Source organism: Procambarus clarkii, chromosome 43 (assembly GCF_040958095.1).
Source record: "Procambarus clarkii isolate CNS0578487 chromosome 43, FALCON_Pclarkii_2.0, whole genome shotgun sequence".
Lineage (NCBI taxonomy): Eukaryota > Metazoa > Arthropoda > Malacostraca > Decapoda > Cambaridae > Procambarus > Procambarus clarkii.
The window spans coordinates 3,211,118-3,222,040 of record NC_091192.1 but is presented as its reverse complement, the minus strand read 5'-3'; the positions used below and the strand labels follow the sequence as shown (position 1 = coordinate 3,222,040).

At 46.8% G+C, this 10,923-nt stretch overlaps 1 long non-coding RNA gene across 1 annotated transcript; it reads left to right on the top strand.

Moving 5' to 3' along the window:
- The first annotated feature begins 4,930 nt into the window (after positions 1 to 4,930).
- On the top strand, positions 4,931 to 10,472 carry LOC138349984 (uncharacterized). Its single transcript, XR_011221950.1, has 2 exons — positions 4,931 to 7,969; positions 8,200 to 10,472. It is a non-coding gene; the product is annotated as an uncharacterized lncRNA (long non-coding RNA).
- Positions 10,473 to 10,923: the final 451 nt, after the last annotated feature.

Sequence of the window (10,923 nt, the reverse complement as noted above, 5' to 3'; positions counted from 1 at the left end):
TACCTTGAGCGCTGGGGCCGGGATGATCATTTTGTTCTGGGTGGTGTACACGTATGTGGGTGTTCTACATTCTTTCTCGCGGATTCTATGCCATTTTTGCTCCTCTTCTTTCCGGTCATAACCCCCTGGATACTTGTGTGAGTCTCAGATTGTCCACAGTGTCATCAAGTCCAGCCAGCCTGGGGTCTAACCTCGTGCCCATGCCATTTAAAGGTATGCTGCTCTCGCAGAGATTTTTGGCAACATGCTTTGCGTAAACATTCAGGCACGGGGGTTTTGAAGATCGCACAGGGTCCTGGACATCAGGTATCTAGTGAATGTTCCAGTTCCTTCCCTGCCGTGTGTGGCTTTGGGGCACCTGTCATGGCCGTCTCTCTCTCTTCTTCGTCTTGAGACCATCAGCACTGCTGCCTCCTGGGTAAATCCCTCCTTTTACTTATCTTTAGGTAGCTTCAGGCAGCCAAAGGGACTCCCCACAGAAAACCAGCATTAAATATATTGAAATGCCATTTTCTGGATGAGCCCAGAAGGCTCCTTGACATCCTCCCTCCCTCCCTCCGGTCAGCAATTTTTCATCGTTTAAGAACTGTATTGATGGGCTGCCGGCTCTGGTGAACCAGATCCCCCTCCACCCCTACTGGGGGGGGGAGGAGGTAGCACTTACGAGCGGAAGTGCTAGTCGAATGAAGGGATGCTTGTTTGGTTTCTTTCTAGGGGAGTTATTTTGATCTTTTGGGATTGTAGATTAACCAGACAGTGGTTTGTTTTGATTCACCTAACTTTCTCGGTCTTTCCCCGGTCTACGGCAATTATGACATGCTTTAAATGTAAAGTGCTCATAAGCCATTACTCCCTGCACCTCTCTGAGAGGGGCCAGGTTCTGGCTCGTGGTCCCGTGTAAACGTAAGGACTCCTGTGACTGATGACCCCAAATAAATATAGCACATATCAGTTCGGATACCTTCAGGAAGCCTTCGGAACACACACAGAAAATGGCGTTTCGTTACATTCAACGCAAATTTTTTATGCATACGTACTTGGTTGACCCTTAAGGTAAGGTATTTGTAGTCAGGGAAGGTGACATTCTATAAGTAATGCTTCAAAAGTCTTTACTATGACTTACTGATAACTGTACATGGAAAAATTACAAAATCTTCAGAATTCATAGTTTCAAACACTGAATGTGGCAGTAAGTGCCCTAATAAACTAGTGACTGGCTCTTTCAGTCAGCTTCCCACACCTGAACTGCAACACACTCCACCACACCAAGCCTCATCATGTTATTCCTGATGAAACAGCATGGTCAGGAGCTGCAGTATAATGGCACAGTTCTACAATGGAACACATGGTGTGTGTGTCATCCTCACATACTCAAATATCATGAAGGCACAACAAAAAGTGAAATCACTTGCCCTACTACCTATTGCCAGCACCAATAAAAATGTAGCTCGGAGGGAGATTTTAGAGATAGAATAACCTTCGTTAAATGAGGTAAAGAGAAAAAGTTGAAGACAATATCAAAGAATCAGATGGTTTGCAATACAGCATGAGATGGGTACATTTTGAAGAACACCTTCACAAGCTTGGGAAAGGAAGGAAAACACTGCCAGGACCCCTTGTAATGCTTTTTAAAAGAAGAGCAAAAATTATGAAAATTCACTAAATTCTCCATCTTCTACAGGACTGGCAAAAGCATTGTATCTGGTGAAGACACATTTTCCAAAAGGTTCCAGTTATGATGTGATATCCAGTACCTAAAGCTTTGCACCAGGAACAGAGCCTCATGCAGTGGCAGCTCATGGTTCCATGCTGTTGCAAATAAGTTCACCTGAGAAACAATGAAAAAATTGCATACCAACACAAGGATATTCCAGTTTGCAACTCTTTGATTTGAGACTGGAGGAATAGAACAGATGGCTTTCTAAGACCCAAGGAATCCCCAGTGAGAGGAGGGAGTCCCAAGCCCAATCTTAGCTCTTTGAAACAACATTTCAAGCTTGGAAATCCTTGATTCAAGTACTGTATAGCAAACTGCATGTGTCCACCTGGAGGGTGGCGCAGGATGACCAGACACTGCAGCACTCGCCTGAAAAGCCTAAGCATCATGCATCCTGCCATGAGTAGGAGTCCATAAGGGTAAGCCTTAAGAATACCTTCCACCTTCACAGAAACTATCTAAAAAAGGGAGAGGAATTGCAAAATACCTTTTAGAGGGAATTCATAGGAGATTAAGACATTAAAGCATCATGGAATAATTTCAAAAAGGTCATCACTGAAATTGATTTAAAGTGCCAAAAAAAGGAGAGTGAAATTAAAACAAACACACTTGATCATAAAGGCAGTAAAATGAAACTATGAAAGAAAACTTCATCAAAACATCAAAAAATATACCAAGTTCCTTTATGCTTTTATAAGGAATAAAACCAAGACAAAAGTCACAGTGGAACTCTTGAAAGATGAGATCAAGTTATAACATGATAAAATGGCACCTGACACAGTGTTCATACTAGAAAGGAATAAGTTAAAGGTATCCCTATAATATGAAAAATAATCAGTAAGAGCATTAACTAATTAGAGATTTAAAGCTGCAGATGTAGATGGAACTCAGTCCAGTATTGTAAAGGAACTCGGCAATGAACTGTGTCTTCCACTGAAACTCATATTCAGAAAATTTCTGGACTAAGAGAAAGTCCACCTTGCTGGGAACTGTGCAAATGTCACCCCTACCTCCATGAAAAGGTTCAGTAGAAAACTTGAGACTAATGAGCCTAGCCTCACACATTGCAAGCTTATGAAGGGAACCTGAACGGATGAAATGGTTCACCACCTCACAGTGTACTTCTTGTAGAATCAACACAACATAGTGTTGCTAAAAATAAATAGTGCCCAATTAACTTGTTCACATTTTGGGAAACTGTAATCAACTACACAAACAAAGGACGTACAGTAAATGTAGTATACATGGACTTTTCTGTGGGGAGCCCCTACGGCTCCCTGGAGCTTATCAGGCTAATGTATGTTATATTAGACCGGGACATTAGCTAAGCAGTTCAGACCTACCAGGGACCAGTGCCAGAACCTGGGCCCCTTCAGAGAGGTTTCAGGGAGCAATGGCCCTGGAAATCCCCCTTGTGGTTGGGGTTTTCCTTATCTGCCATTGACCGGGGTTAGGCACCCAGAAAGGTAGGCATAACAAAACAAACTCCACATGGTAAAAAACTAAAACAAAAAGCCGAACAGAGAGGTAGAAACTCCTTACAATCCCAAGGAAACAAGCATACAAGAAAACATCACACTTTACTGCCGCGCCGATCGTCCGCGCAGCCCTCCCCGCCCCGAGAGGGGGAGGGGCAGCCCCGGACCTACCGCGCCGGTTGCCTAGTTTCAGTTCGTATGCTAATGTCAACCGGGATAGACGCTTCTCTGGCCCCAGTTTCCTAGGCGGTGTTTGCCTTGTGTGGCGTTCACTGCCGTATGTTGTGTTGTGTGGTGGCCAGGAGTACCTCATCAGTGTCGGGACTGCATGCGCTTAGGGGCTTCCTTCCCTGAGCGCCCTGTGAGTACTGCCCCTGCGTGACAGGGTTATCTTCCCTGGGGTGTTCGGGAACCATTCCCGTAGAGGTTCTTGATGCTCGGCATTTGCCTCGCCCTTGGGGCCGGCTGGGGCTTGGGGCCCTTGTTTGGCCCTGGGTAGGGACTGGTATTGTGCTGGTCAAGGCGTTAAGCAACCTGCCACCTAAGCGGCGACTGGTTCCTGTTCCCTCTGGAGACGGTGTCCTTTTGCGGGGTTTTCTTTTGTTTTTATTCTCATTTGCCTGGTGGGGGTCTGCCTAGTGTGGCTATAGTTCCACTGGTAGTGTTTGGTGGCCCTCTGCTAGGCCCCCGTGATTGTACACGTCACAGGGGTTTTCAGTGCTATCCTCTACCCTCTTGTTATTTTTGGGTTTCTTAACCCTCAAACCATGCATATCATATATAAATGATATCATTGACAAAACCGAAACCGCGCACATCATTTATATATGATTTCGTGTCTAGTGCTATAATTTAAATGCCCCGCCTGGGAATAGGGGCAGCTATAGTACAGCCACGATCAATAGTTGCCAGATGCCACCTAGAAAAAAAATCCAGGCCAACATTCTTGGGTGTTACAGAGTCAGTATTGAGCAAGCCACCAAGGCTGGCGCACGCAGCACGAGCTCACAGCACCGCTGTTCAGCTTGTGACCACAGCATCGCCTACAAATACCATAATATAAATGATACTGCTATTATTTAGCAGTGATAGTATTACTGAAGCCCCCTGACTGTGATAAAACTGACCAGGATTCTGATAATAGCAGGATTGTGGTGATATTTAGCACTGTGCTCCATGGAGGGAGGAGTAAGGCTGTGGAGGGAGGGTTGTGGCGTCGTCTTCTGACTGTGTGTGGCCACCATTTATTGACTGCACTCACCATATCAGCTTAGTGGTTCGCTATGGTGAACACAAATGTAGATACTTATATATAACGTGTGTATAGTGTGAGATAACAGCGAGAGGAGTAGGTTGGGAGCCACCATTTTGGTGAGGGAGGAGCGTCGTCTGCACGACTTATCATGTTGTTTACTGATGGCCACTATGGTCTTTGGGCACCATACCAGCTTATTTGTACAGGTATGGTGAATAAAACAGGTAGATACTTATATATAATGTGTGTATATAGAGTAATAACACCATAAACAATATTGTTGGAGGACAAATATTAGTGCGTCTGGCCTTGAGGGCGGCCGCCGATCAGCTGACTGTGTGAGTAGCTACGTCTTTGTGCCTTTACTCACCATACAAGCTTAGATGTACAGTTATGGTGAACAAAACATGTAAATACGTATATATAACGTCTGTGTATAGTGAATAAATGCAAAAACAGTATTGTGGGAGGAGAATGAGGGTGAGTGAGGTGGTGTTGAGGGAGGGAGTGGCAGCGAGTGGCTCGCTGGTGTTTGGCGGTCACTCCTCGTTGCTTTTTGACTCACAAGACCAACTTAGTAGTTCGTTATGGTGAACAAAACATGCAGATACTTATATATAACCTGTGTATATAGTGTAACAACAGCAAAACTGTTTATTGTTTTATGAACATAATAATTGAATCACTAATATGCACACCATAATTTTGAGTACAGCGATGGTTCACACATTTTATAATATAAATATACCACAATTCACTGTATGGAATAATATTACTGCAAAAAAACTAAGAAAAAATCAGAGACATTGAAATAATTAGGTAATAATATATTTGTGGCAACTGCCGTCTGACAGCTCGGGCGGAGTAAACCTCGTCTGGCGAAGGCACTTCCAACGCCCCTTTTTTGCCACACTTCCCTACCCTATTGCGGCTAAAATATGCCACCTACGATTTTTTTATTATTTTTTCCGTGATCAGGGAACAAAAATGAACACTTCTATAAGACGAAAGAATTTTTTGGAATTTTTTTTTTTTGTTGCGCCTGTGGGTGTGAATTCCATTTGGGCCCCTAGCGGTTTGAGGGTTAACCGGTCGGCAACACCTTGCCCGGGCTTCCCGTAGCAGTCAGCCTACGGGCCCTGGAAACCCCTGTCTGGGCTCAGTGGACCATTGAATGTGTTTTCCGGGTTCCAACCTGACTTGTACGGGATAGTTGGTTGCTGTGCCCTTGTCTCCGGGGACAGTCGCCACTTTTACCTCCGTCATGTTGCCTGTTGGGTCACTGACTCCTTGACCCGGAGTCTTGCGAGAGATATTCTCTGCTTGTTCTCCAGTACTCTCCTGATGTTATTACTGTTCAGAGCACAGGTGGCATCTGTGTTGCAAGCTAGGTTAGGTTGCTGCAACACGCTAGGTTGGTTTCCCACTCGGATGCCCCGGGGCCTCCCCGTTTTGGTTAGGTGCTGTTCACCCCTTTCCCTCCCTGTTCCCGGCTCAGGACCGTCTGTGAGTTTCAGGGTCGGGGCGGGGTTTAGTTGGGGCCGAGACTCGGGCGGTTTTCGGGGGCTGCCCCGTTCGGGTTGGGGACGGAGGTTTTCGAGCCTGTTCCTCCTGTCAAGACTTCTGGGTCTTACCAGCGGCCCTTTCTTGCTGCCTTTCCCATGTACTCTTCCTTTTCTTTAAGGGCGGAGGGCTTGGAGGACAGCTCTGCCCCGGGGCCTCTGTTGCTGGTTCCCGGGGCTGTGGGGAATGCCTGCTAGCAGTTCTGGGGCGGTTTGCCCCTGCCTTGGTTTTCTGCTTTTGGGCGGAGTTTTTCGCCCATCTAGTCTGCTTGCTTCCCACTTTTACTGGCGTGTTTTCATATCTTTTGCGTCGGTCACAGCCCTCTTTTCTGGTGGCCATTTTCTTCTTCTGCTGGTTTCCCAGCGTGGCCACCAGGGCGGCATTGCGGTTTGTTTACATGTGCCTGGGTGTGCGAGCGAGCGTCTTAGGTGAGTTTTCGCCTTTTTTTTTCATGGGTTTTATTCCCCTGTTGTCGTTTCTTTGCTTTTCTGATGTTTTCTGCCCGTTTCCTGTTCCTCTGGGAACGTTTGAGTGTTGATTTTACACCAGGTTTTCCATTTTGTCTGTTTTGGGTCTGGGCCCTTGGGTTTGGGCTGAGTGTCCCGGGCTGTTTATGCTTGCTCCCACACCGTGTCCCTCGGTTTCCCTGGGGGTTCTGTCTGGGGGCTGTGCTTTGCCTTTCTGTGGTGTATCTCTGCCAGCAAATGTGGTGGTTTGGGCTCCCCCTGGTTCGAATCCAGGTTCCTATGGGTTCTTTGGTTTCATTCTGGAGGTTTCTTCCTCTTGGGCCTCCTTTGTGGGTTCAGAGGGCTTTGTTTCCTCGTGTGTGACCTGGTTCTGCCTTCTGGAGTTCCGGGGTCTTCGTAGCTTGCAGACTGATCTTTTTGGGTCTTGGCACATGTTGTGGTCGTGCTGGTACTTTGAGGTTTTGTTGTCGAGCTGGGCCTTTTGATGCAGTTTTGTGCCTTCTTCGCCTCGCCGTGGTGCTCTCTGCCCACTGGTTGGCGGCTTGTAATTTTCTTTCCACGTGTATGTGTGTGCACATGTACATGTGTACACTGTGTGTGTGCACATGTGTATGTGCATACACATGTGTGTATGTGTATATGTATGTGTATGTGTATATACATAATGTGTATATGTGTACCTTTTCTTTCGGAAGGGGCTCTGTTCCCTTCTCTGTTGACGGGGCACTGGGGGAGCAGCTTGCTCCGTTGACTCTCGCATGGTCCCGCTGTTCGTGGACGCTTTGGGTTGTCTTCCGGCCTCTGGTGGCGGCAGTGGACAGCTTCTCCCCCTTTGGGGGGTTCAGGGCTGGCGGGGTGGGCTTCTTTCCCTGTGCTCTGTGATGTCATCTTAGTGGGTGCATTGGACGTGGGCGATCCGCCCCATCCTTCTGGGGTTACCATCTGCTCTTTGCAGACATGGGCCTGTCAAATCTGCGGTTCTTCTGGACTTCTTCAGTCTGCACCCTGGATTCTATGCCCTCATCGCAGGACTGTTGTCTCCTGTCCTGGGTGCCTGGATGGTGGCCCTGGACCTCCAGGTCAATTCTTGGCATGTTCCTCTCCAGTTTTCCAGAACTGGCACAGTTGGTGGTGGGGCTTCAGGCTTGCCACTTTTGTTGCCTTCCCTATTTTGTAATTGTCACTTGGTGTTATTTTTTGCATCTTTACTGGATCTTGGTGACCTGTGTGAGTCTGCTTGAGATTCGGTGTCTGGCCTACCTCGACGGCTGGCTGGTGTGGGCTCCCAATCGGTCCGCTTGTCTGCTCGCCAGGGGTGTGGTTCTTTCCAGATCACCGGGTTTGGTTTCCTGGTGATATGGAGGCCATTCCATTCCCACGAGAGTAGTCCTTATGGTTCTTTGGTAGCCAGCACAGTTTTATTTTCAGACGCTGCTTGATAGGTGTCCGAACTCGGGGCGTTTTCCTGCGGCTCCGCCTCTTTCAGCAGGTTACTACACATAAGGGGCATAACTGGCCGACCCCTCACAGTGTTCAAGAGAGAACTGGATAAGCACCTCCAAAGGATACCTGATCAACCAGGCTGTGACTCGTACGTCAGGCTGTGAGCAGCCGCGTCCAACAGCCTGGTTGATCAGTCCGGCAACCAGGAGGCCTGGTCGACGACCGGGCCGCGGGGACGCTAAGCCCCGGAAGCACCTCAAGGTAACCTCAAGGTAGGTCAGATCGGTCCTATACGTGACTGGTTCGGCCTTCTCCTCGGCTCTTCGTGTGCGGTATTTTGACGCGGGTAACAACATCTCTGTGGTGATCAGGTGGCTTTCTTGACGGTGCCCCACCTGCGAGCTTCGTCTCGGTGACAGTATGATGTTCCTGGTGTTTCTATGCACTTTTTCTTGCTCTTTGTAGGTTGTCTTCTCTTTCGCATCGGGTTGTCTTGTCGTTTCTTGGGTTTTCAGGACTACAGTTAATTGATGTTTCTTACTGTCACCTTGTTTTGTGCGGTGCTGACGGAGCCGCTCCGGCTTGTGTTCGGGGTGGACGTCACATCTGCTCCGTTTCATATGCTTTCTCATGTTTTGTTTCACCTCCGGCCTGCTCATGCATCGCCTAAGCCGTCCTGGTCCTTGTTCAGGGTGCCTTCTTATCTTCTTCTCAGTTTGTGGTAGCTCCTTCGGTTCAGGTTTCCGCTCTTTGGTACTGGTGGTAGGTTTGTTCGTTTGCAGCCTTTCTCCGTCCTGGCGACGGTCGAGACGGCTGCTTTCCGGAGGGGTTCTTGGGTTATTGATGCTTGATTGGTTTGGCCGGGGGTGCGTCCTGTGTTGTCCGGTTGTGCTTTTTGCCGTTACCTGCGTACCATGTCTGGGGATGCACTTTGGGTTGATCCGGTTCCCCTCGTTCCTTGTTTCAGGGCTCGAGTCTCCCAGGTCGTAAGCAGAGATTTTCAATCTTCCAGCCTGCAGTCTGTCCTTGCGCCCGTGCTGTTCGGATGTTTGCAGCTTTCGCTGCTGTGTTGGTGACGTCTAGGGCTCATTTCGGGCGCAGGGATTTGAGGGTCGCACAGGTTCTTGGCAGCTCATTCTTTGTGCGTCTGCTCCTGTGTGTTCTTGTTGCCTTGGGTCACGGGTTGCAGCTTGTTGTCTCGGCTTCGCATTGTGGAGTTTGTGGCGGCCATCTCCTGGGTTAGCCCTTTCTTTTCTTTCTCTTTGGGTATGAAGCTCCAGGGAGCAGTAAGGGCTCCCCACAGAAAACCAGGGTTGAACGTAATGAAACGCCTTTTTCTGGGTGAGCCCCAGAGGCTCCCTGGCAACCCTCCCTCCCACCGTTCGGCGTTTTTTTCGCGTTGGTTGAAGCTTAGCTTCCGAACTAAAGCTAGGCAGCCGGCGCGGTAAGTCCGGGGCTGCTCCTCCCCCTCTAGGGACCAGGAGGGCTGCGCGGACGATCGGCGCGGCAGTAAAGTGTGATGTTTGCTTGTTTCCTTGGGACTGTAGGGAGTTTCTACCTCTCTGTTCGTTTTTTTGTTTTAGTTTTTACCATGTGGGGTTTGTTTTGTTATGCCTACCTTTCTGGGTGCCTAACCCCGGTCAATGGCAGATAAGGAAAACCCCAACCACAAGGAGGTTTTCCAGGGCCATTGCTCTCTGAAACCTCTCTGAAGGGTCCAGGTTCTGGCACTGGTCCCTGGTAGGTCTGAACTCCTTAGCTAATGTCCCGGTCTAATATTACATACATTAACCCGATAAGCTCCAGGGAGCCTCCGGGGCTCACCCAGAATATGGCGCTTCATTATATTCAACGCTGGTTTTTTTATCTTTTCATTAGGTACCACATCAAAAACTAGCACAAAAACTGGAAGCCCTTGAAATACTGTACGTGAGAAAACTTGTAGACTGGATAAAACCGTGGTTAAAACAAGGAAATCAAAGGATCATCCTAAATGGAAATGGATCTAGCTGGAAAAATGTGGTGCGTGAAGTACTGCAAGGTTCCATCTTGGGGCCAAAACCACATTAAAATTCTAGATGACACACACATCTATGGTAAAGGGGTAAATGGCAACAATACTGAGGCCCTTCACAGTAAAATGGTAAAGACTGATAAATGATTTCAGCATTGAAAAATGTAAGACATGACTAAACATAATTACTAGAATGTAACAAATTGATAAAGAAAAGAACCTTAGAAGTTATGATCCACCAGTCATTAAAAACTGTTTTTCACGAAAAAGGGGGTAGAGGGGGAATGGTTGGAAGGGGGGGGGGGATGGAACAATCAAACCTTAGGAATAATCATGTACAGCCAGTAAAGGACAGAAACTTTAAACAAAATAATTTATACTATGTAATGCAATAATTTTGCCAGCTTTGAGATTCAATAAATAAAGAAATTTATAATTGCACAATTTTTGTTGTTTGTTCTTCAAATTGTATGTGAAGCCAAAATTTTGTACATATGTAATGTATTACCCAGTGAAAATAAAATATAATATTATTTGTACTAGTATTATTATTATTATTATTATTATTATTATTATTATTATTATTATTATTATTATTGCTAATGAAAATCATTTTGAGGCAATGAAGTGACTTGAACCCCATGTACTGGTGATTCCCAGACCTGCCCTAACTGACTTGGCCACGATGTAGATTAATCACCACAACGCATGTTCAAGTCACTTCATTGCCTCAAAATAATTTTCATTGATACCTGTATATCTCGCCACTGTGATTTCATTGCGACCTGTTTGGGGTGTAAGAGTGTGAACACCATTACAGTATGCCAGAATGTGGTCAGGTGGACTGTTAAACCCTGGTTGGGCTTCAGTTGAGGGCCAACTTCAGTTGACCCTCAACTGAAGTTAAATAAATAATATTTATTTAACTGAAGTTAAATAAATATTATTTATTTCAATAAATAAATAAATAATATTTATTTGCAGTA